At 27.3% G+C, this 24,636-nt stretch overlaps 1 pseudogene; it reads left to right on the top strand.

The window, feature by feature from the left end:
• Window positions 1-24,636, top strand: part of LOC148546776 (F-box protein SKIP19 pseudogene) — a 42,642-nt pseudogene that overhangs the window by 9,838 nt on the left and 8,168 nt on the right.

Raw genomic sequence — 24,636 nt, forward strand, 5'->3', positions numbered from 1 at the left:
GTCACAAGTTGACGAATCCTTCCTAAATAATGAAGGGGGCAACACAAATTGGGAAGCAAATGATAGTGACAGCAAAGAGGAGTTTTTATCCAACAATGGCATATTGGGAGGAAAGAGACTACCAACACGGAAGTTCAGGCTGCAACAAGCACGGTAAGAAGCCAACATTCATTTGGTGTTCTATATTTCATGCGTGTTTTGGATCTTGAAACTATGAATGCACCAAAATTTCTGAGTTGGCAAACTCAGGTATGTCAGCCTATCATTTTTTTGTCATGAAAATTTTACTTTTATTTATCAAATTTCAGTTATACATTCTAATTTTATTTTTTGAATTATTTAAAAATATTTGTTTTTAAGTTACCAGTTAAAGTGTTTCAAAAATTGTTCACTATCTAAAAATGATAAATTTTGCTCAGCTTGAGAGTATTTTTTAATAAGATTATTTTGTACGAAAGATAAAGAAAAACCCAACTTACATTATTTTGCTAGATATTGTGATTGCTTTGATGAAATACTGTATAAATATTTAAAAATTGAAAATCCTTTAAATACAATTAGATATAATTTTTTAGAACTTAGAAATTGTTATTCCACATACACAGGTGTACCTTTTGTGCAAGATAGTGAATTTGCTATTGGAATGAAGTTTAATTCTAAAGAGATTGTAGTCATGGCAATTAGGAATTATACCATTTTCAGAGGTGTCGAATACAGGGTGTTTGAGTCTGATCCTTTGACATTTTATGCGAAATGCATGCAGTATGGCAGAGGTTGTGATTGGGTGATTAGCGCTAGTTTGATTCAGAGAAATTATTATTGAGAAATTAGACGATACAATGGAAGTCATACTTGCATTACGGGCACAATTTCTCAAGACCATTCGAATCTAAATTTTGACACAATCGCAGACGCTATAAGACCTCTAGTTGAAGCTGACCCATCTCTGAAGATCCGAGTTGTGATCGCAGATGTTTAGTCGAATGCAAGATGATCATTTTCTTTTTTTTCTTTCTTCTTCTTTCCCCCTTTTTTTCTTCTAAATCTCCTGCCGTCAATTATGCTCTTTTCATAAGTCCCTAAAGCATAAACTTATTTAGTTAGCACAATATTTTAGAAGACATGTGAACCAAATTTTCAAGGGAAATGATTTTTTTTATTTACCTTTTCATTAGTTGTTTCCAAAGCAATCTGCTCGACTAGCCTCCTCCGTGTCCAGTACACTACCCATGGTGGGCAGGGTGCATCATCTGCTTTTGGTTAAGGAAACTTTGTTTCATAGAAATATATTAACATTAAAACGAAGAGGCAGCCATCAACCGAAAGTTTCTTTCCTGTTTTTTGGATTTTGATCCCCTTGATCAAGAAGCTCAGCACATGAGATGCTCAATTCTATCGTCGGACTGTCTCCACGTGAAGGGCAGACAGCTTATGGACTTGGGAGATTGTGCTTACTGTCGTCGGCAGCAAGAAGCATTTCTCGACGAAGATGACGAAAGTGCTCTTAAATTTCAGCAAGTTCTCCTCCCCTTCAACACTCATATCAATCACAGATTTTGTCAAAGATGCCAAATTAAAGTAGCACCTTTGAAGCTGTCAACAATCTTCTTCTGTTGCTCATTTAGTTTGTTGTATGAAATTTTTTCAGGAAAATGATCTCCTAGAATATTTTAATATAAACAAATCAGTCAAAAAGGCTCAGTTCATTTTCTGTATTCAAATGAATCTCAAATAAACCAAGGAATGAATCGAAATTACTTAAAGAATTACAAAAAGATCAAAAAAAAAAAAATACAAATGTAAAAGATGGAAAGTATAATACCACTGAAATTTATGCCCAGCGCATTTCTTATCTTGGCAGTGGTTATGTAGATTTTGCCATAGAGAGTGTCCAAGCATCCATAATAGACATCAAAGTAACGAATCAATTCCCTCGAGAGCTTGTGAAAGACGTTCAATTTTGGGATATGTCCTAGTGCACCGAATCCCATTTCTTCATCAATAATTTTCTTTTCTACACTCAATTATTTGAACACCCTAGCTATTGATTTTGTTGAGCATCTCAGATCGTGAGTTTTTTGCAAGGATTTGAAACACTATGTTATGATATATTTATAATACCAAAATAGAGTTGATTTAATGTGTATACAAGGTTCGGAAAATCGGACCGGTCATCAAACCGCTCTAGCTACTGGTTCACAGGTTCACTGGTCTAACCGGTGGTTCAACTGGAAAAACCGTTTTAAAATAAAATAATAAATAAATTATAAATAAAAATCCTAAAATATAATTATAGTATAATATAAATATTAAAATAGTTTTCAAATTTAAAAACTACATTAAATGTCATCAATCAAATTCATATAATCTTATTAATATACAAACTCAAGTTAAATAGTATAAAGAAATTTCAAATATTAAATGTCAACATAAAGATTTATCAATTATCAAAACCTCAAGATGTTCTTGTGAGTTTCTTTTTTTTTGGGATAATTATTTAAACATATTATGTAATTATGATTGTAATTTCAACTATTGTGCTAAAGAAACCTTCAAGTAACAAGGATATGTTGATGGTGGTGGTGTCTTCTGAGGCATCAATGTCTCTTCATCCAGCCCCTCCAATTTCCTCAACTAAAGTCATAACAAAAGAAATGGTACCAGAAAATGAGGTAGTTAATGGATCATCAAATGAGAAGCTTTTTGTTATTGCAAGTGAAGATGAATAGGCCAATGCACAAGTTTGAATGTAGCAACTTAACAGAACTTAACAGCAACAAAAGTTAAATAACAGGAGCTACAACACAATGATTAACCATGTTCCTAACCTAAAGCAGGAGCCATCAGCAATTAAAAACAGGAGCCAAGACCCAAGAAGAGTAAGTTTTCAGCATTAACAAAACAGCAAAACAGAATAAGTTTTCAGCATTAAAAACAGATATGAAATTAACAAGACCATATCTAAATTCTGCCTACAGCATTCAACAATATTGCAAAACATTACAAGTTTCCAGAGTAACAGTAGAATTACAAAACAGCAAAACACTAAAACAGCAATATTAGCCTATTAGGTGTTCTGGATACAAATCACATAACAGAGACAGTTTCCAACATTAGCAACCAATCCAAACATACATACAAGGAAGACCATAGATACAAGGAATTGAAGAACAAAGAACGAATTTCCACAGCAATCAGAACCATACATACAAGGAAGACCGAAGAACAAAGAACGAAGAACGAAGACTGAAGTCCGAAGAACAAAGACTGAAGACCGAAGAAGAAGAAGAACCAAACTTCAAGCCAAGACCCAAGAAGAATTGAAGCAATATGGATCAAAAATTGAAAAAGAAGCTCAGAGAAGATGAAGACGAGGAGCACTCACCTGGGTTCGAGAAGCCAGCGAAGACGAAGAGACCTGCTGACTTACTGGGTTCCTGAGGACTTGGGGACGGCGGCGGCGCTGACGACCTCTGAACGGCGGCGGCGATGGAGGGCTATGGTTCGGCGTTCCTAGGGCTAGGGTTCGGCGACGAAGAAGGAAGAAGATGAGCACTGAAATCAGAAAATGCACAGAGCAAGTTCACAGAAATTGAACAGTTCACAGATGAAGTTCACAGAAAATTAAACAGAAATCTAAGTTCAGTTCACATTGAACAGTTCACAGAGTATCAATTTCATGCATGTTTCTACCGGGGTCGATGGAAGAACATGAGCAGAGGCGAAGGACAAACAAGATGAGCAGAGGACGAGTCACTCACCTGGGGTCGATGGAGGGCTACCGGTGTTGACTCTTGAGGACCGTGCGATGAGAGGCTACTGCGTGCTGGTGTTGAGACTTGAGAAGATGACGACGATGGAGATGGAGGGCTACTGGGCAGGAACCAGGCGACGATGGAGATTGGAGGGTTGCTGGGGCTGAGGATGGCGACACCAGGGGACGAAGGATGGCGAACAGGTTGCTATGGTTCAGCGCGGCTAGGGTTCTCCTTCTCCATTGGAGATGATTCAGATGATGAATGAATGGGGTCGGGGCTCGGCGGAAGAAAGGGGGTGGTGGGGTGCTCCACGGGCGGGTCGGGTCGGGTTCATTTTTTTATTTTTCAAAACATAAAACGGCGTCGTTTAGTGTAACCGGCCGGTCACCGGTTCGGTCCAACCGGCCGGTTTTTGACCGGTTCGCCGGTTTCTGAACGGTTCTTCTTTTTGCGATTTTCAGATGAGGACCAGACCGTTTGTAGCACCGATTTGCGGTTAAACCGGTTGAACCGGCCGGTCCGGTCCGGTTTTCAGAACCTTGTGTGTATATGCTTACATTATAATGCGGCGTCTAGGGCTGCACATGGATCGGATCAGATATAGCCTATAATTCTATCCGATCCGCACTGCACTCATCGCATCGGATAGGATACGATATCCACATTTTTTCAAGTTGGATTCGATCCGATCGGATCGGATATTGGGTATATCCGCATAATTCAAAAAATTTGTTTTAAGGCTCTTTTTGGCTCTAGAAAATCTATTTTTTCACCTGTTTAATCCCATTTACTCCTAAAATATTATCAATAAAAGTTCTCTTAAATAACAAAAGAAAAATAATAACACAAGATCTAAGTTTAATTATTCTAAGTTGAAGTACAACATAAAAAATTCAAAACAAAATATCATAAAATAACATACTAAAATTCATATCACATTAGGATTTATTTTCTTAAACTATGCTATTTATATGAAACGTGCGAATATGCGGATCAAATCCGCGAATATCACGACCAAATTCGCAATCCGATTCTACCATAGTGCAGATCGGATCCGATCCAATCCGATGACTCTGCGGATCGGATAATATCCATAAAATTCGGATCGGATGCGGATGATTACCGCGGATATGCAGATATTATCCGATCCATGTGCATCCCTAGCGGCGTCTCCTTTTTTGACATTGTCATCTTTTTTATTTTTGCTGTAAGGAACAAAAAATTTGGTCAATACTTAATAGGTAAATCTCACTCAATTCATAAATAAACCGAATTTTGGTTCAGATTTGGTGATTACTAAACAGTAGTATCAAGTGAACCTAACTCAATTCACAAATGAACCGAATTCGGTTCAGATTTGAACAAAAACTAATAAACATTCAATTAGGAAGAAAAGTATATTTCTATTCATTTCTGCATCCAAATGAACTCAATTAAACTAAGAGATGAACCAAATTTCTTAAGACATAACAAATTTGGTGAATACTTAACAGTAATATTAACTGAATCTAACTCAATTCACAAATGAGCCGAATTCGGTTCAGATTTGAACAAAAAGTTATAAACATTCAATAAGCAAGAAAAGCACATTTCAATTCATTTTTGCATGCAAATGAACTCAATTAAACTAAGAGATGAACCAAATTATTTCATTCGATGCCTTAGTTACAGAAAAAACAAGAAAAAATAGAATCAGAGAAACTCAATCTACTAAATGAACGAACTCAATCCACTAAATCTTAAATCAAACTAGAAGAAACGCGAGATTTGTGAGAAATTAATTGAACATAATAAAAATAGTTTTCTCAGTACCTTGCGGAATCTTTGTTTTTGTTTTTGTTTATTTTTTGTTGATGAATTCAAATGCTCCACCCGATTCTACAGTAGTTTTCACAGAAAATATGAACGATTTTTGAAAGATTTTGAGAGAAATTTAAAATTTCTTGTTTGCAGTTTTGAGTTGGAAGAAGGACCATCTTTTCATATTCGAGCGCGAATTGAATTGGTAATGTTTGGGTGGTTTTCGGTGCGTGTAACACGCATTTTATTAATATATGAAAGTGGATTTTTTTAGTATTGGATATGCTTGGTTGGACTTGGATACAAAAATACTTGGATGTGTAGCCCAACTGATATATAAAATGAACTCCACTAGAGAGACAATGAGTTATCTTGACAATGTGTACAATAGGTTTTAAATTTGTCCCAATACAAGAAAAATAAAAAGAACCCAAACAGTTATCTCAAAAAATTAAACATCAACTTTAATTTACCAATGGAATTTATCTAAACATCCTCTTTTTCCTCTCCCACGGTCTGCTACCCCATCTTCATCAATCATCCCACCTATCTGGCGTTAGAAACTTCCTCACCGGTCATCAAACAACCATCCACGTAGTTATTAAAATAATCATCCAACTATCTAGTAAAATAAACATCCAGCATTTGTTAATTGTATATACTTAAACTAAATCAAACAAAATAACCAATGGATTAAAATAACCAATGAATTAAAATAACCATCTACAAACCTAGTGAATTAAACATCGAGCATCTAAATTTGTCCGTTAATATATATACCTTAAAGACGTAAGTGGAGTGAAATCCAAAAAAACTAAGTTGGCCAAAAATCTCTGCAACACCATAAAACAAAACACTCGCCTTCTTAATATCTTGACCCGCTTCAGATTTCTCACTTGTTGTTGAACTTGCAAACCTTCTTAATAAATCATTCCCAAACCTCGGTGATGATGAACAATTAGCCACCCTTTCTTCAACCTTCTTCATAGCCAAACGTGCCAAAGCCATTTTTGCTAACTATCTATTTTTGAATACAAATGATTTTTGTTTTGCTCTAATTTGTCTTGTTTTCTGTTGATATATTGGGATGTTGCAGCGGCAAGGGGAGGCATGGGTGTGGCTGCCGATGGATCCATCTCTGCTACGGATGAACAAGTGCACGAGAGCTGGTTTTGGTGGTGTCGACAGTCTCCTCCGGCGGCTACAGCACGGTTGGCGTGGAGGGGATAGAATGGCAAAGATGAGGGTGCGGTGGCATGAAAGGGAGGGAATGTCTGACGATTATGATATGATTAGAGTTTAGTGGGAATGAATTTAATTACTAATCCTAATTTTTAAAATTTTAAAATTTGAATTTAAATAATTATTAAATAATTAATTAAGAATCTGATTTTTAATTTTTAAAATACCTTCCTTTTTAAGTCCATTGTAGTATTGTACACATTCACAAAAGTCATTATTTTCTAATATTTTCTCATATAAAATATATGTTAAATATAAAATACACATTAAAAATGAATTAAACAATACATATTTTTATATAAAAATATTTAATATTAATTTTTTGTGTGTACATAATTTTTTTTTTTTTACATATCATTGCTTTTTGATGTCTAGGCTTTGGATTCTTGCCCTCTAAGTTGTTCTAAATCCATTTAAAATATTTTATTTGAGATTTTCTTCAATTATGAACTATATTGTATAACAACCTAGGTTTAATATATTAAAATTGAGTTTTCTCCCAACTAATAAAGGTGACGTGTCGATCCTTCGTGAGTCCGTTTTCTCTCCAAAATGCATGAAATTTTCCATCTATTCTAAATTATTTTATAAAAAATATCTTTATTATAATTATATTATAATTAATATTTAATGACTAATATATAATTATACCAATTTAGGAACATATCTTCATTATTATTATATCAAATCAATATTTAATGCACTATTAAACTACTTTTCAATTATCAAATAAAAATACTTTTAATAATAATAATAATAATAATAATAATAATAATAATAATAATAATAATAATAATAATAATAATAATAATAATAATAATAATAATAATAATAATAATAATAATGGCACTGGTCATGGTAATCATGACAAGAATATTTGATTCTAATCATAAAATGATCAAATCTTATAATATTAATAACGCACATTAATTTTAAATATTTTTAGTTATTTTAATTATATTAATTATAAAAATATTCATATAATTTTAATTCTTATTCATAATAATAATAATAATAAATTGTAATAATAAAATTAAAATTATCAGGTGGGTAAAGTAACATCTTAAAATTATAATAATTTATCACTGGTAATCGAAAAAATTATAATAGGATTACGTAAAATTATTTTTAGCATTAGCATATAATAATTCTACAAGTTATTTTTTTATTACTTTAACCCATTATAATCTGCTTAATATACTAAAACTGGGTTTTTCCCCAACTAATAAAGGTGACGTGTCGATCCCTCGTGAGTCTGTTTTCCTCCAAAATGCATGAAATTTTTCATCTATTCTAAATTATTTTATAAAAAATATCTTTATTATAATTATATTATAATTAATATTTAATGACTAATATATAATTATACCAATTTAGGAACATATCTTCATTATTATTATATCAAATCAATATTTAATGCACTATTAAACTATTTTTCAATTATCAATTAAAAATACTTTTAATCATTTTAATAATAATAATAATAATAATAATAATAATAATAATAATAATAATAATAATAATAATAATAATAATAATAATATATGATAATGATATGATAATGGCACTGGTTGTGGTAATCATGATAAGAATATTTGATTCTAATCATAAAATGATCAAATCTTATAATATTAATAATACACATTAATTTTAAATATTTTTAGTTATTTTAATTATATTAATTATAAAAATATTGATATAATTTTAATTTTTATTCATTATTCAATAATAATAATAACAATAATAATAATAATAATAATAAATTATAATAATAAAATTGAAATTATTATCACATGGCCACGTGGGTAAAGTAACATCTTAAAATTATAATAATTTATCATTGGTAATCGAAAAAATTATAATAGGGTTAGGTAAAATTATTTTTAGCATTAGCATATAATGATTCTACAAGTTATTTTTTAATTACTTTAACCCGTTATAATTCTATCTTCTTATGATATTTATTTCAAACATTTTTAGTTATTATACCCGTCCATGATAATATATCTCTATCCTCTTTCTATTTCAATCGGTGTATATTAGGTATAATATTCTTATTTATTGTCCGAAATTTTTCTAATTATGATAGAATATAATAATTCTAATTATGATATGATAAAATTATATAATTTTAACAAAATTAATATATGATGCAAAATTACTGTATATAATAAAAAATTACCTTAATAATAAATAATTTACATATTTATTTTTGTTTTACTAAAGTCTATATATAGTGTTTTTCTGTGGTACATGAATCTAAATTTGAGAGTCAACTCATAATTTTATATTTTTTTTACTACTTCATAGAATAAGAATGTATTCTTCGTTTTTTTATTGAAGTTGATCCTTTTAAGGTACAATTTATAATTTTTTATAATATTTTTCATATACTCATTTTATTATATTATTCTTTTGATAATTTATTAATTGTTGTTGCTATAAGTTATTCTTATCGTCTAATGTTCCAGTTTGATTGTCTTTTGCCACAATCGTTTACAATGCATCACATCCATGAAATACCTCATCGAGTTGTCTTTACTGATTCGGGTTCCAACTACATGGATATAAACGTTCAAAGAAGGGGCAATAATCTCTACTTTACCGAAGGATGATTGGATCTACTCACCTATTATGACCAACCTAATGGAATGTTGTTAAAGTTAGCTTTCTTGGGAGGAGCTCGATTTTTGATTGAGGAATTGTTTCCACGGAACTTTATGCGGTAAGTTCAAGTTTCATCCCCTCCATGCTTTTTACGTCTGTCCGAGAATCTTCAAAGTGGAGCACATAATGAGATTGAATTCCCTCAATTTAAGTTCAATTTTGCTAAATTCGTGACAAACTCGTATATGAAATTTCAACGATTGGTAATATATTTAAATTTTCTTATTTTAAGCCTTTCGTTATTAGAATAATTTTATAACATATTGTGATTTTTTTTTCAGAAATTATTGGCTTTCTTTGCATGCAGGCAATGCCATTGAGGGGAATAAGGGTTAGTTTGGTTTCTTGGTGTGGCAATTCTATACCTTGCCGCATTGCATGTATAGCGGATGATGAAGTTTATTTAACACGAGGATGGTTTGAATTTGCACGAATTCTAAATGTTCAAACTTACGATGTTTCAGTTGGTTGTCGTTACGAGAATGACTATATTCTATACGTGACTAAGGACTAAAATAAAATCAATATTGTTTAAGTAATTTAGTTTTTTAGTATTTGATTAAATTAGTATTAAAAAATTTAAATTATTGTCTCAAATTATATATTATGAGTATTTTTCATGAATGTGCTATTTTTAAATATTTTAATAAAATGAAGTATTGTAAGATATATTTAAGTTTATTTTTATCCTTTATTTTTTTAGTTGTATTTTCATTAAATTCAAAAAAAATATCTACCTAAACATATAGTAAATTGTGGACCTAAACACAATTTCTTTGCCGAAAAAAATAGATTTTATCTAAAAAAAATAATATCTTTTGATGATATATACAAAGTATAATAAAAATAAAGTAAATATTATGTCATAATAATATCTTTAATTACATTATAATTAGCTCATAAATAATGTATAATTATATTATTTTGAAAAAATATCCTCATTATAGTTATATCAAATTAATATTTAATATATTATTAAACTAATTATCAATTAATGATATTTTTTATTTAATATATTATTAAACTAATTATCAATTAATGTATTATCATTTAACTGAATTAATCTAAATATTTAATAAAGATAAAGAATAAATTTGTGTTTTGAATATATATTCTTTCTGTATTAATATACGTGTGTATGTCATCTCCATATTTATTTTTTAGATCACTCAATTTTCATTAAGCATAATAAAAACCAATAAATAATTACTTGAGTTTTTCGTTATTTCTATATATAGACTTTATTTTTTTTATAATACAGTTTATATTCATTTATTTTTATTTTTTATATAAAAATTATATTATATATATTTATATATTACTTTTTTTAACTCATTCTTATAAATATTGGTATATAATTAATATAGATAACATATATATCGAATAAATATCTTTATTGAATTAATTATAACAACTGATAGAAGATAATAATATAGGAATAACTTAATTATAACAAGAATTTTTATTAAAATAATTGACTAATAATTTAAATATAATTAATATAGTTAAATTGATATAGTCGATGTAATTGAGAGTATATGGCAATTATAGCAATTATATCGATTTCAAGCATAATTAACGTGACTTCATAATAATAATTCACGTGACTAATAACCTATTATGCAGTAATAATAATAATAATAATAATAATAATAATAATAATAATAATAATAATAATAATAATAATAATAATAATAATAATAATTTTGACTTCATATAATTGATATAGTTCTAATCAGTATATAATAATAATAATATTATATGGACATAAGATTAATTAGTTAACTAATTAAATTTAGATTATGGAGTTTTATTTCTCAATCAAATTTTTAATCATTAGTGATTTTATTTTTTACATTTACAGTAAATTTTGATTATAAAAAGAAAAAAATTATTTCTGATTGTTTCTTATTTTATTTATTTACAGTCATAATTAAAATTAATATAATTATAGTAAGTCTCTATAATTATAGCAATATAAACCTGCTTCATATATAGCAATAATATTGTACATATTTATATATCTCCTGTTTTATCTCTTTTCTCAAAATTTTGTCATATAATTAATGTGGACAATATAATCTACTATATATATTTAGCAGGTGTCTCTAGCTATTTATATAATTTTTTTTAATAATAGCAAGTATCTCCATTAAAAATCCATATCCTTTGCAATTAGTATATATATATATATATATATATATATATAAAAGTCGTATTAGTCAATACTCAATTGTTTCAATTATTTATTATCTAGAAAATTCGTATCTCATTCATATTTCTTTTTCTCTTTACTATTTTTCAAACCTAATGGCTACAAGCTATGATTCTATCAATATTATTATTGTCTATAGTAGATTATGTAATGAAAAGGTCTGAAAAATAAAGGCAAGGATTATATGGTTATGAAAAGTCTCATCCAAATTTGACAAGAGTAAGACAGCTTACCTAAAAATGGTTCTCATTGATGATAAGGTAGGTTCATTATCCTCCATGTCTTATAAGTCTTTTTAATGATATAATAATAATAATAATCCACTTAATCTATTAAAATTAAATTTTTTTTTTAACTAATGAAAATGAGGTGTCATTCCCAGATAAGTTTTTTTTTTTTCCAAAATAAAAATATTATTCTTTAATATATTTACATTTATTATTTATCAATTTTTTTATTTTTATTTCTCACATTTGTTAAAGATTTTTTTTAATTATTATTATTTAATTTACTTATTTTAGATATTAATTATTAATAAGTCTTCACAATTATTTATCAACTATTAGTATTATTTGTATATTAGTATATTTTTAGAAATATTAGAAGTGAGATGTCAATTTCTTATGAACTTTTTTCTTTCCAAAATAAAAGTACTACTTTCAATATATTTATATTTACTATCTTCTCAATCTATTTTAAGAAAATATCTTTTTTATAATTATATAAAAATTAATATTTAATACATTATTATACTAATTGTCAATCATTAAATATTTTTAATCATTCTAATTATTATATTAATTTATATAATTCTAATTCTCCATCATTATGCAAGTTGATATACACGTTGATATAAGTTGATACTAATTATTATATTAATTGTATAATACTAATTGTCGATCATTAATATTTTTAATGATTATTTTTCAATTATTATTTTTAATCAAACATAATTAGTAACAAATTGATACATACATTAATGGTGACAAATTGATATTAATATTAATTAATTAATTAATTAATTAATAACAATAATAATAATAATAGAAAAGGTTTAAACAGCACATGCACACGTTATATTTTAAAAAAGCAAAACATATTTTTAAAAAGATTAAGATATCAATAATTAAAAATAAAAAATAAACATAATTCTATAATTCTAATTGCCATAAATATGATACTAACGTTGATAGTGATAAATTGATATTGATATCAATAATTAATTTCTATAATTATTTTTGTACTACTAATTGCCATAAATATGATACTAACGTTAATAGTGGTAAGTTGATATTAATATCAATAATTAATTTCTATAATTATTTTTGTCCTACTAACCTAGGTTATATATAGCGTTTCTTTTGTGATTTGTGAGTCTAAATCTAACAGGTAAAGCATTCTTTTTTTCTAATTTGTTATTTTTCTTTGATTGAGCAATTGTTTTCAAGGAGTTTTGTAGGTCAAGTTCAAGTCTCATTCTCTCAACGCTTTCTACGTTTGTCCGAAAATATTCGAAGTGGAGCATCTAATAAGATTGAATTTTCTCAATTTAGGTTCAATTTTAGAAAATTCGTTCAAATTTGAAGATGCAATTTCAAAGATTGGTACTATATTTAAATTTTCTTCTCTTAAACTTTTGTATTAAAATAATTTTATAACATACTGTGATTTTTTCAGAAACTACCGGCCTTCTGGTGCATCAATGCAATGTCATTGAGGAAAATAAAGGTCAATTTAGTTTGACAATTTTAACAAAAAAATGGTTTGAATTTGTATGGATTCTAAATGTTCGATCTTATGATGTTATTTCAATAGGTTATCATTACTAGAATGACTCTAATCTATACGTATCTAAGGATTAGAATAGCTTAAATATTATTTAAATAATTTAGTTCTAATATTAGTATTTGATTAAATTAGTTTTAGAGAAATTTAAATTGTTGTCTCAATTTATATATTATGACTATTCTTTTTTGATATGTTATTTTTTAATTTTTTTAATATGAAATTTCTTTCTTTTTTTCGGTTTTTAAGTTTATTTTTTTTCTTGGATATATGCATCACTTTTTTTTATTTTTTTGTATTTCAGATTAGGAATGCAATTATTAAGAGAAATGTAATTCATCAATATACTAAAGTGATTAAAAATTTAATTATATTGTGTGGACACAAGATTGATTAATTAAGATTAAAGCATGGAAAAAGAAAAAGAGTCACAATACGTAATTTTGCTTTTTTTACCCATGTATAAAAATACACGAAAGAAAAAAAAATTAAAACATCACCATTTAAAATAAAAATAGTTAATCATCATGTGTATGAAAGGGGATTGAGAAATATGCATGGATAGAAAAAATAAAAAATTATTGCACAGTTGTAGAATAAAAAATAATCATATATATAAGAAAATAATCATAACAAAAAAAATTAATATATGTGATTTAAATATTTTTATGTACAATTAATATATATGTATACATAAATAAAAAAATATTTAAAATTATTTAACAAAATTAAAATATACGTATACATAAATAAAGAAATTACTATAAAAAAATTACTATAATTTATGAAGATTACACATACCATGACATTAGTAATAAAGAATAAAAAAACTTATCAACTGATTGTAGGCTAAAAAAAATTATGATCAGAAAATAACTAATATATGCGATTTAAATATATCTACATACAATTAATATATATGTATAAACTAAATAAGAAAATATTTAGAATTATTTAATAAAATAAATATATTTTGAGAATAAAAAAATTATTAACTAAATAATTAATATATACATATAAATAAATAAAAAAATTATTATTATTTATGAAGATTATTATGCGTATGATGGTATTAATGGAATAACAAAATTATTGAATGATTGTAGGCTCAAAATAAAATATTCACAATCAGAAAATCAAAAAATAATTAGCATAGGTGACTTAATATATATGTATATTTAAATAATAAAAAATTTAAAATTATTTAAACAAAATAAATAAATATATCCTACCAATAAAAAAACAATTGACTAAACGATTAATATATACCGGTAGCATAAATAAAAAAATTATGATTTAAAAAAGAAATAGTACGTTTTTTATTTTGGGAATAAAACGTAAATAATTATAATATAATGATTTATTTAATTATTAATATTTATAATTATTATTTTAATCATAAATTTAGAAAAAAAAAGAAGATTAACAAAAACGATTAATGATTATATTAGAGTTGTTACACTTAACACCAGATTAAGAAAAAACGAACGCATAACATATTACTTTTTTATTAATCAAATTATTACAATTCAAAGTAATTTTAATAAAATAATTTAAAATTATAATTTCAACCTTATCACGTGCATGGTACAAGTTATTGAACAATTTATTATCATGTGCATGGCACGAGTTATTAAATAATTTCTCATATATTTTTTTTTCTCCAAAATAAATACACTATTTTTACCTATAATTATTATTCTTTATCAATTCTTTTATTTAAACACTATTATTATTTATTAATTATTTTTTTTATTTTTCACATTCATTAAAAATTCCTTTTCAATATTTTAAGTATTAATTATTGTTATTTAATTAACTTATTTTTGGTATTTAATTATTAAAATTTTAGGTATTAATTATACTCCAATTGCAATATTAAGACTTTGAACATGATGTCAATTTAATTTTGGACAATACCGAAATAAATATATATATATATATATATATATATATATATATATATTAAGTATTAATTATTGTTATTTATTAACTTATTTTAGGTATTTAATTATTAAAATATTAGATATTAATTATACCCTATTTACAGTGTCAAAACTTTAGAGATAATCTCAATTTAATTTTGGGTAACGTCATAAGAAAATATTTATATGATATTAAGTTAGGAGAGTATATTTTAATTTTACATAAAATAATATAATAGATATAGTGTATAAATAAATTTACTTAACAAATATAATTATTCATAGAGTGATATTTTATTATGATAATACATCTTTTTGTATCTGTTCTCTCTCTTTATATATATACTAGCGGCTCAACAGGCACTAACGTGCCTGTTCAGCCGCTTTTCTATTGTTTTTAAGAAATTAATTCTACTTTTTGTTAATATATGATTCACTCTTTAAATTTATTAGATAAGTATTTTTTTATTTTAATGTTGATGTGACTTTATTTATATCATATTTTATTAAAATTAAAATTACTATAAACTAAAATATAATTAAAAAAATAATAATAACATTATTCTGATTCAAAAAGAGTATATATAAAATAAAATACATGTTAGTTATTTACAGAAAATAATTTTTACTTAAATGTCATGGTTACTCATATTTGTCTTCTTCTTTTTTAAATGATAGGCCAAAATATGAATCTAAATACGAAGAGGTCTTCATTTTTTTATAAATAGTGGAAAAATAGAATAAATGAGAATGCTTATTTTTTTATTTTTAAATATCAAAATATAAGAATAATTAATAAACAAAATAGGAGAGTATAAAAATTGTGTATCTGAAGAAAATCTTTCGTAATTCATCGTATATCTTCTTATCAATAGCTTCTTTAGTCTTAAAAAACCGCCAGATTTACTGACCATAAAAATAAATATATAAACCCGTCAAGATTATTCGATTAAAAATTATGTGTAACAAAATCAAAATAAAAATTTAAAAACATTATTTACAAATTAATTATTTTTAAACATTATTAAGTTTAATTATTTATTTTTAATTAGTTTTAATTTGAAACCCAAATAAAAATTTATATTCAAAGCACTCTCTATCTTCATGCATAATTTTAATCATTAAAAAATATTTTTTTAATTTTATATTTAATTTTTTAAATTATCTTTAATTTTATTATTTTTTCAAAATTATTAATTTATATTTTTATTATATCCCTTCCTATATCAAACACTATTCTCTCTTGCTATTATTCTCTATATGACAAATACAATACTTTACATAATTAAATATCAAATCTAGTACTCTAAAGTCAATGAGTAATAGTTCAAATGCCATAGTCTCCCCATACTCAATTAAGAGGTTGCGGGTTCGAGTCTCATATCTTTGGTAAAAAAAAAAATCTAGTACTCTAAATAATTAATTATTTAGAAAATTAGTATACTAATATTTTAAGAAATACTTAATAGGTGTAATTTTCTTGGATACATTATATACCAATTAAATAACTAAGCCAATATGCCAAACAAATAATATTATAAAAGACAAAATTAATAAACTTTTTTTAGTATAATTTATTTATTTTAGTTTAATTTAAAAATATTTATATACTCAAATTTTAAATACAATATTCTAAGTAATAAAGTATTTTAGAAAATTAAAAAAAATTATCCCATTAAAAGCAATTTAAAAAGAAAAATATTAAAAAATATTTATAAAATTTTTTCATCCCATCGTTGACAGATAGTTAAATACAAACATGTCAAAAAAATAAATAAAATGTGTACATATAAAATATAAAGAAACTATTTTTTTTGTCAAATCAAATTAATGAGAGTAAAAGACATAACGCTATTTGTCTACATGAAAAATTGGTAACAAATTAAAAATATAAAAAATAGATTAAAAATATAGATTGAATAAGTAAATTGAAAAAAAAAATTGTAACCACAGTAAAAGAAGGTAAAGGGGGATGATGGAGGCAATTCAATTGAGAATGTTAAAGAAAAGAGAAGAAAAATATCAAAAGAAATACAAAAATGATAATTTTTTTTAAGAAACTACAACAAAAACTCTAATAAAATAATTAGAGTGAAGCTACAGACATGGTACAAACTAAAACTAAGATAAAACTAAATAAAATATAATTTAAATAAATATCACAAAATATAATAAAATTTTTCAAAAATTACTTATCACTATTATTTTGATGATAATTGAACACTTCTTTCATCATAAATTATTCTTTTGCTTTTTTCGTACATGCTTCTAAAACCAACATTTATCATAGTCATAGTCTATTTTAGGAAGTTGTCTAAAGAGTTATTCAAAAGGTAAAAATGTTAGAACTGAGTAAGAGAAGTAAAGAAAATTAAAGAAATGATAAAAAAATAGATTATTTAAGTAGAGGATTGAGAAAGAAGTTACGTGTGAATTTTTTTGTAACTGATGGTGAAAAAATATTATTTAATGAAAGATCTATTGAATCAAAATTTATGGAAAAATAAATTATTATTATTATTAATTAAATAAATATACAGGAGTCCTACCCATATTTATTATCATTCGGTCTATTACTTGAATCTGTTTCGCTTTTATTATGAGTATCTAAATATTTAAAAAATTTATTCTTAACATGAAAATAATGTAGACTGAGAATTTAAGAGTACATTCGGTAGAGTACAGTAACATAGAGATATTGTAAAAATAATTCAAATTAAATGGCGAACTAAATTGTAGAAAAAAGGTTAAAAAAATACCAGAATTATGTATTAAGTTTTTTTTGTTACAGAGTCAAAATATTTAATAACAAATATATTATTAAACAGTGAATATATATATATATTTTTCTTATAATAATACAGTTAACTAAATTTTATATTTGTATGATATTATATTAAAAAATTATTAGATAAGTATTTAATAATTGAGATTATAATGATGTAACGTACATTTAAGATAATATAATATTATTATTTAGGCCAATAATAAAAGATTTATTGAATCAAAATTTAAGAAAAAATAAATTATTATTAATTAAATAAATATAAATATAGGATTCCTACCCATATTTGGATCGTTCGGTATATTACTTGAACCAGCTCCGGTGTTATTGTGAGTATCTGTATATGTAAAAAAATCATTATTAAGATAAAAATAATGTAATTTGATCATTTAAGGGTATATTCAAAAAATAAATTATACATAATTGGTATATATCGTAAAAAATAATTCATATTAAATAATAAACTAACAATATAAATTTATTAATGAGAAGTATAACTTAGAGTACCTGATATAGAGTATTATTTAGGAGGTATATTTGTGATATCTTGTAATGGTGTTGCCATGTTAGTTGGTCCACTTGATGTATCGATTTGTTTTCCTCGTTTAATACTCTCTCGGTAACTGGCACGCCTTCTGGCAAGGTGTTGCTGCCTCTGTTCTTCACTCATATTTTGTCTTCGTTGTCTGGCATAGTCTTGCCAAGTTCGTCGACCACTTCCACGTGAATCTTCCATTGGTATGTTGTCAACTATAATTAATCAAAGAAACATATAAAAACAGTTCTACACTTTTATTTAATGACGAAAAATAAATTACAGTAAATTTTACATTATATTTAGGCAAAGTGAGAAGAAGGCAGGAGAAGATAAAGAAAAAACGAAGGAAATTTTTTCTATTATGGAGAGATATGGAGTAACCAGTGAAGTGAGAGAGATTAAGAAAAAAAATTGGGAATAATACAATTAACGCAGTAACTGATGTGAGAGAAATTAACTGATGCAGTAGTGGGAATTAACGTGGAGAAGTTATATTGAGGTGAACGTGGATGGAAATGAAGTAGTAGAATTAACGTGGAGAAGTTATATTGAGGTGAACGTGGATGGAAATGAAGTAGTAGAATGCTGTAACCGTAAGTAAGTTATTAAAAAAGGATAAAAATGGAAAGTAAAATTGGACACTAAAAATGAATTTTTCCATTATATATTGTTATAGATATTGTTATAGATAAATATAAATTATGTATTTTTTATATACAAATTTTTATAAATATGAATACAAATTATTATTAACTAAATACTAATCTAAAATAATAATATTTATTAGTCATCTAGTATTGTTGTTGTTTGAATATAGCTTGATTTAATTTTGCTTTTTCTGTTTGAATTATGTTTCATATTTATTTTTGTGTTTAGCTCTTTTTTTTTAAACAAAATTTATTTAATTATTATTAAATTATGTGATGTATATGATGGAATGGTAATTTTGTACAGGCAGTGTAAGTTGCGACGGTTACGACTTGTTCAATGCTTCTATACTACTTCCGACTACGGATTATATGAGATCGCTCAAAAGCTTTCGTTGTTGGAGGCACTCGAAATTACTCTTTGTAAATATGTAACTAGTATTGTTTTAAAAGCTATTGGCCAATGTTGTCCTCTTCTAAAATCATTAAAGTTTAACCACAATGATTACAGTATAGGTAACGAAAATGCATTTGCTATTGTACAAAATATGCCCATAGGTAACGAAGATGCATTTGCTATTGCACAAAATATGTCTAACTTGCGCCATCTACAACTTGTTAGAAACAGTTGTTTGGATAACAATGGTGTAAGTGCCATTCTTGACGGCTGTCGTTATCTTGAATCTCTGGACTTACGTTGGTGTGACAACGTTAATTTGGAGGGAAGATTAAGAAAAATGTGTGATAAACAGTTAAAATATTTTATAGAACCAAATGCACTCGAGGATTTTCTTGGCTATAAATTTGGTAAACTATGTAATGCAGATTGGTACGATGACTTAACATATACCTATAGATCTTGCAAGGAAATGTGCGATCATTATATTGCTGAGAATAAATCACAAGATAACGGTGAGTTATCAGAAGAAGATGAAGAAGAAGAAGTGACAACAAATTGGGATGAAATATATGATATAGAAAAATGTACAAAGAATCAAAGATCACGCAAAGGATTTTAAAGATATCTTAGAGATAAAGAAAAGAAGAAGAAGAATAAGAAGAATGATAAATTGAAACCAAAGAAAAAGAAACACGAAAGAAAGGAAGGGGCATTAGTAACCACAAAAGTATATGTTTTATGTTTTGACATGGAAGATGCACAATAGTTTCATCAGTAATGGTTCATGGATCAAGTCTGACTAATGGTTCATGGATCATTTTTTTTACGTACTTTTAAATGATGCTAAATCACGTCTAAATTATTTATTTCAAATTATTGTCAATGAAAAATTTTACGTCATCAGAATTTTTTTTTGTCTAAACATTAGTCAATTCTTTTTGTTATACTAAAAGTGTCCGTCTTTAAGAATTTGTATCTTTAATTATGCAAAAAATTTCATATATAAAATAAAAAATAAACAATAACTGTTCAATACCTTTTTGAAATTAAACAGTAAATTGCTACCTTACTATCATATATTATTATATATATAATATGTTTTAAATATTTTTAATGCATGAAATAATCATATAAATAATTATTCAATCCAAATTATAGTTAGTTTGGAATTTTTTTTTTAATTAAGAGTCTGATGATGAAATAAAATAGATGAAGGTTGTGGTAGGCTTACAGAAGGGGGTTGAATTTATGTCTTTCTTTTCAGTTATTGAAATGACCCTTTTAAACAAACTTTGACTTCTGATTCTGTTTGAACTCAGCAGCAAAAATTTATGAGATAATTTATTTTTGTCTCATGAATATCAGAAAACATAACAGTGTAGAGAAGAGAAAAGCTAACACCAGCATGTATCCTGGTTCGGTTGCCTTGTGCTATGCAACCTACGTCCAGTCTCCTCCACAACAATGGAGGAATTTCACTATAGTTAAAAGTATTACATACATCAATTCCACAGGATTGACACAATCCTTTCACACTCAAGTTCTAACCTAACTTGACATTGGCTATGCTAATACCTAACTATTAACTCTTAGTGCTAACCCAACTAAGAAAGGGATACCTTACATGTACAAGATACAAGACATAGACATACCTAAAGAAATCTGAAAATAATTCTAGGCTTTTCTCTCAAGTGTATCTCTCAGCGTTTTTTCACTCATGGGTTTTACTTAAGCTCTCTCAATATGCCTTTTCACTCAAGAAATTACAGAAAGATAAATATTGAAAAGTATATTACAATCTGTAAAACATGAAAGAGATTGATTTCTTCAACAGCCTCTTTGCTATGTGATAAACCAGATTTGCATGTCTCTGATTCAATTCTTCATTTTTGGTGGAATGCTTCTTTGAAAGAAAGCACTGTCCAAGTAGAGGAACTTCTTCAGGGAACTCTTTTCAGAACACAACTCACCAAATACTGGTTATCTCTCCTTGCCTTCAAACTGAAGTGATTTTCCTATTTGTATCTTGCTTTAGCCACAGCTAGGGTTCAGCTCCTTGGTTCTTGAACTAGCTGGAAATTAGCCTTTCTCTCTTTCTTTCATCAGCCCAAAAAATCAGGGATTTTAACTTAGAACTATGCGTCGTAGCAGACACAGCAGCAGTAACATTTTTCTCTCTCAATCAGCTTATCAGAATCCAAGCCATTAATCTTGTGCTTTGACTCCAAGAAACAATCTTATTCATTGATTCACAGTAGGAAAAAACAAACACTACTTTCTTCATTTTTTTCCGAAATGGTATGTGTAGAAGAAGGTAGGTTTCAATCAAGCTATCAACATGCATGTAAATAGAAACAATCTACCTTTATCTTCTGATTAAGCTAGAGGAGCCCTTTACTTTTGGCTTCATTGATTTGACCTTTTCTTCAAGAAGCTTTTTCCCCTTTTCTTCTTTGTGTATTGTCTGAAAGACAAAGCTTGCGACCAGGAACTCTCTTTTTCTTCTAGGATGTGAACCCTAGCATAGCCATCTTGTCATGCGTGGGTAAGAGAAGAGAAGAATGAGAATAGAGAGTTGGTTCCATAGAGAAGGGATTAGTTCAGATGCAAATGAACTTTAGTTACTTGGGTAGCCACTAAGTTAGATAAGGAATGGACTTGGATCACCTAATGGGCTTGCTTATGAATATGGGCTCACTTCATCAACTTTGAGGCCTTTGAGATTAGGCTTTCTCTTTCTTTATTCTTTGATGAAATGAGTAGGAAGGATGAAGCTCTCTTTCTTGTGTTTTGTTGCTGACCACAGCAATAAGAGAGAGTGAAGACATCAATCTTGTATGAGAAGCTTGGTAGGATCAACTTGGGCTTGAATTTTCTTCTTTTACTTCTTAGCCCATTTGGTTTCTTTGCTTAGTGACTTTGGGCTTTGTTGATTAGATATTCACCAATAAACTTGTTTTTCTTTCCTTCCAATTGGGCTGCTGATTCTTTGATTTATGACCTACAACACTTAACCAAACACATTCAAAACTAATTAATCACCCAATAAAATAACGTTTGTCATTATCAATTAAGTTAGTTAATTTTTTAACTCAACAATCTCCCCCTTGATGACAAACATAATTGAAACAATGCTCAAATAGAAATGAATTTGATTTAGGTTAAGAAACTTCCCTTTGAATGATGTTACTTGCTTTTGGGTTACTCCCCCTTTCCTTTTCAAGAAATGCTCCCCTTGGATTTGTGCTATTCTCTTCCTTCCTGTTTGTATGTACTCACAGGAAACACAATAATAGACTATATACACTATGTTAACTGTGGATGAAGCAGTCAGCAAGGTTTTCAAACAATTTAACTTCTCATGAACCTGAATCAAGGGATTGTGCAAACAACCAAATATATATCTCAAAACTGAACAAAATATATCAGCAATGATACCAGATATCCAGCCCAAAACTGCTCAAGAACTTAGCAATACAGAGCATCACGACTAACAAAGGCAAAACAGCAACAGATCATATAAAGCAAGTTCACATTCTCATGCCAAACAAAACAAACAGCAGCAAAGTTTCAAACTCACAGCAAAATTTCAAATTCTTCATATGCTACTACTCCCCCTTTTGTCATCAACGGTGGAATAAAAAGACACAACAAAATAGCAATGATCAATTCAAGTTCTAATGCCCAAAACTAAGTAAGACATAGCAGCTTATCATGTAAGGCAGATTCATAAACTGAAATTCACTTTCAGAAATCATATGACAGCACATTCAAAATTCACATGACAGCAGCTAATTAAAATTATCACAGTAGCAGTAATCAAGATTCACAATAAAAATTTAGCAGCAATCAAAATTCACAATCATGCTACTCCTACTCATACAGCCACTCTATCTCTAGATTTTTTGAAGAAGTTTTCATGCTTGGTGACTAGTTTTCTTTGCTCTTACTCATAGCAATCAAATGGTTTGACTGAGAAACAAATTCCTGCACCACATCCTTAAAAACTTCATATAGAACAATTTTGTATCCAGTGAAGGCCGAAGTTCCCGTGGAGGATGGAGGAGGAGATTACTCAGGAATGAAATCATCATCATCATCATCAAGAACCGCCCTGTCAGAACGAGTGGGTCTCTTGCTGTTTCACTGAACCACCTTCCTTTAGATAAGGGTGTCTATTCTCATATGACTCTTTAGACAAAACAACACCAAAGTGTTCAAAAATGCAAGTTAAGAATATGCCATAAGGAAGAACTTTATCTTTCTCACTTATAACAAAATCAAACATGTATCTTACCATAAAATAAGCAAAAGAGATTTCTGTTTTAGTGAGAAGGACATACAAAACAAGAGTGTTAGTATAAGAAACCCTTTGATATGAACTGCTTTGAGAAAGAATGATGTGGTTGACAATTCGGTGTAACTGAGCATGTTCATATCCTAGGGCTTTGTGAGTGGGTGTAATGCCATCAATCAAGAAAACATGGTCACAAACATGAGCCAAAACATCATTGAAAGAAATACCAACTCCTTCATCCCACTTACCCGAAGTAAATGCACAAGCCCCAACATCAATGTATTTCAAGGAATCACTGATTGTTTCATAGTTTAACACAATGTGTCACCCCTTGACATAAGAAAGAACACTGTCATCATGGTAAATCATATTAGCATAAAACTCTTTGACCAAAGGTGGGTGCATTGGCTTTTTGATGTTAAAAAGATTATTCCAGTCCAGAAATTCCAAAGTTTCAACAAAAGAAAAATCTTTCTTTTTCAGATTTGGTAAATCAACCAAAAAGACTTGACATCACAAAGAAAAGTGATTTAATCTCATTAAAAAAAATAAAACAGAAAGTAATTTTAAATATGAA

The sequence above is a fragment of the Arachis ipaensis genome, chromosome B9, assembly GCF_059453495.1.
Source record: "Arachis ipaensis isolate K30076 ecotype BB chromosome B9, ASM5945349v1, whole genome shotgun sequence".
NCBI classification, from domain to species: domain Eukaryota; kingdom Viridiplantae; phylum Streptophyta; class Magnoliopsida; order Fabales; family Fabaceae; genus Arachis; species Arachis ipaensis.